Here is a 3,661-nt window from a genome sequence, read left to right on the forward strand (position 1 = left end):
CTTCCCTTCCTCCCTCCCTCCCTCCCTTCCTTTCTTCTTTTTTGAGACAGGGTCTTGCTCTGTTGCCAAGGCTGGAGTGCAGTGGCATGATCATGGCCCACTGTAGCCTTGAACTCCTGGACTCAAATGATTCACCTGCCTCAGCCTCCCGAGTAGCTGGGACTACAGGTGTACATCACCATGCTTGGCTACGTTTTTAAATTTTTTTTTTTAGAGATGGGGACTCACTATGTTGCTTAGGCTGGTCTTGAACTCCTAGGCTGAAGCGATCCTCCTGCCTTGGCCTCTGGAAGCGTCGGGATTATAGGTGGGAGCCACCATGCCTGGCCCTGGCTTCTGTGATTCTCCAGCTTGCATAGAGTATATTGTGGGGCTTCTTGCCCTCCATAATCACGTAATCCAATTCCCATAATTAAATCCCCTTTTATATATGTCTCTATGTATCCTACTGTTTCCACATCTCTGACTAATACACTCTGCCCCAGATCAGAGACCCAGCTTCTGTTTTCTCTTTAAAACCCTCTGATAGGCTGGGCCCAGTGGCTGACACCTGTAATCCCAGCAATTTGGGAGGCTGAGGTAGGAGGATCACTTGAGCCCAAGAGTTCAAGACCAACCTGGGCAACATAGTGGGACCACTCTACAAAAAACTTTAAAACATTAGCCAGGCATGGTGGTGCGCACCTGTGGTCCCAGCTACTCGGGAGGCTGAGGTGGGAGGATCACTTGAGCCCAGGAGTTCAAGGCGCAGCGAGCCATCATCACATCACAGCACTCCAGCCTCGGCGACAGAGCGAGACTCTGTCTTTAATAATAACAATAAAACCCTCTGATGGAACATTGTCCACAGCAGAAGGGAAGCACTGGGAATAATACGGAGCTCTGCACAGGAGCTTAAGGGGAGCCACTGGAGCTCAGAAAGCGCCCAGTGCCTCTGCTCAGTGCTGGATGTGAGCTGGGGGCACACGGCGTAGTCCACTCTGCCTTACAATGGATTGGATGGTGCAGAGTCCTTCTCTCCACCAGCCAGCCTTCCTGGTACTGACTTCCAGATACCTTCTGCTCACAACCCAAAAACGTCAGAGGAACCCTATAGTTCCTCCTTCACGCTCCATGGAACACAGGAAACCCAGGACCACCCTGTTCCTCCCACTACCCCTGGCTTCATTTTCTCTTCCTATAATGCAGGAATAATAATGTCCAGAGTTTGCAGGATTTTAGGGATGATTAAACAAATTTCTTTCTTTTTTTTTTTTACAAGTCTTTTCATTTTTATTACTCAAAAAAGTTTCATTTTTTTATTTAGCTTTCTGACTCTGTGCTTGCACCTTCAACACTTTCACAACGATTTTCTGCTCCTCGATAAGGAAAGCACGCTTGATCCTGTCACGAACACATTTAGCACACATGGAACCACCATAGGCCCTGCTGACACGTTTCTTTGTTTTGGACCATCTCATAAGAACTTTAGGTCTTACAGCACGAACCCCCCAGAGTCTGCCTGGGCACACACCACATGCAGATTTTGGTACTTTCCCAACCTTCTTGGTATAAAGGTAAACAGTTCTATTACCAGGGGTTCGGGACAGCCTAGTTTTGTTAGAGGCTGTATTGTAGGAAAGCCTACGTCGGTATGTCAAACGTTGGACCATTCTGAGTGCCCCTGCGCCAGCTCAAATGAATGCTCCTGAGAGCTCTAGGCTTCCTCAGCTCCTTGGATGGCAGCCGATTGTGAAGGAAATAAAGACAGGGAAAAAGAACAACAGCCATACCTGCTGATTAAACAAATTTCTAAAGAACATGCCTGGCATACAGTAGGAGCTCCATAAACGGGAGCCTTTATGATCATCGTTATTATCATCATCTTGCATGAGTTGATGAGTTAAATCCCCCCAATCCAGAACTCACTAATATCTGAAGTCCTACAGAGAGGACACGGACTATTTCAAACACGATTCAGGAAGCTGAAGTGAGAACGTGACTGTTACTTTCCCACACATGCTCGGAAAAACCCAATCCATCTGGTCGGTGCCGAGGCCATGCTAATATCTACTCAAGCATATCCACGTGTGTGGAACACAGGGTCTACAGTCTCAGCGTATGTGGATAGTGCGGGGACGTGTCACTTCATTGCACAGAGATCATGCCTGTGCAGACAGCCTGCACATGCACTGGACACGGGAGCTGGTACACGGACCCCTCCCTGCAAAATGCAAATACTCGTCAGAAGTGAGAAGGAGCCGTGCTCCCCCGGATAGAGCCTGCAACGTTAAACTTTAGATGTAGTCCGTGGTCAAGGCACACAGGATTATATTCTAGTAAAAAGTTTATGACAGAAGGTAATAGAGTTTTTGAGGGATTTTTTTTCTTGCCAGATTTTTTTTTTTTTTAAACAGCAGCGTATTGCAATTCTGCAGGCATTTGGGTCCCAGCTCCTGAACGAGTAGGAACAGCTTAAGTTTTGCTCCCTGTGCCTCTGCAGGGAACCCTCCTAGCGTCACGGCTGAGGGTTTTGGGATGCTGGAGCCGGAACCGCTCCGGTATCATGGTCAGCCCCAACAGGTGCGGCTGGCTTCCGGGATGAAATGTTACGGGTAAGCTGAGTTTGTGTAAATCAAACTCTCTTCTCCTCATTGACTGGGTTTAGAGCTGACTCCCCATATATGCAACTGCCCTCCATACGCCCCTGCTCACAGCCTCAAATTCCTCACTCAAAGTGTCGCACGTCGGCCGCAGTGTCAGCACGAACTGGTGCTTCACCAGCCGCATTTCGAGCCTAGCATCAGCCCTTCGGAACGGAGCCTACGGTTTAGTAGGTTCCCCAGGTGATGCTCACACACGTTGATAAACGCCGCTCCAACTCACCCCTCCCCGTGCAGAGACGTGGGTCGCTGACTTCTGGTTCACGTCCTGCCTGAGTCTTTTAGGACTTTGTTTTGAAGCACGTGCCCATCCCTCCTGGCTCATACCTCTGCCTGGTCTTTGGTGGTGTTTCTTTTCCTTTTTTAGAGACAGGGTCCTGCTCTGTTGCCCAGGCTGAAGTGCAGTGGCACAGTCATGGCTCACTGCAGCCTCGACCTCCCGGGGACAAGCCATCTTCTTGCCTCAGCCTCCCAAGTAGCTGGGACTATGGTGCGCACCACCACTCCCGGCTAAGTTTTTGAATTTTTTGTAGAGACAGAATCTTGCTATGTTGCCCAGGTTGATCTTGAACTCCTGGCCTCAAGCGATCCTCCTGCCTCAGCCTCCTAAAGTGCTGGGATGACAGGCGTGTGCCACTGTGTCTGGCCTGCTGATGGTGTTTCTGATTTCCCATCGTAGCTCCACATACCAGAGATTCCTCTGGGTGACCGAGCCCCAGGTGACCCGGGTCTTCACGCTTCATTCTGGGGTGGCCCTTACCTTGGTTCGGCCTTGCTGGTGAGCCCCAGATGCTCAGACACACTGCAACCCTTCTGTGGTACGTTAGCTTCATTCCTAACTGCCGGCCCCACCTGGAAGCCACTTCCAGGACTTGGGGCTCTGAGGTCCGCTGCTGATCTCTAGCTCGTCTCCCCAGCTCTGAAGTGGGTCTGAAGTGGGTTAAGAAGGAGCACAGACGGCCGGGTGCAGTGGCTCACGCCTGTCATCCCTGCACTTTGGGAGGCCGAGGTGGGCAGGT

At 50.5% G+C, this 3,661-nt stretch overlaps 1 protein-coding gene and 1 pseudogene across 1 annotated transcript in view; both read right to left on the reverse strand.

The window, feature by feature from the left end:
- CARD11 (caspase recruitment domain family, member 11) overlaps window positions 1-3,661 on the reverse strand; it is a 155,912-nt gene that overhangs the window by 82,352 nt on the left and 69,899 nt on the right. The window lies entirely within an intron of this gene.
- Window positions 1,238-1,652, reverse strand: LOC105522445 (annotated as a pseudogene).

This window comes from Colobus angolensis, unplaced genomic scaffold (genome assembly GCF_000951035.1).
Source record: "Colobus angolensis palliatus isolate OR3802 unplaced genomic scaffold, Cang.pa_1.0 Scaffold43, whole genome shotgun sequence".
NCBI lineage: Eukaryota > Metazoa > Chordata > Mammalia > Primates > Cercopithecidae > Colobus > Colobus angolensis.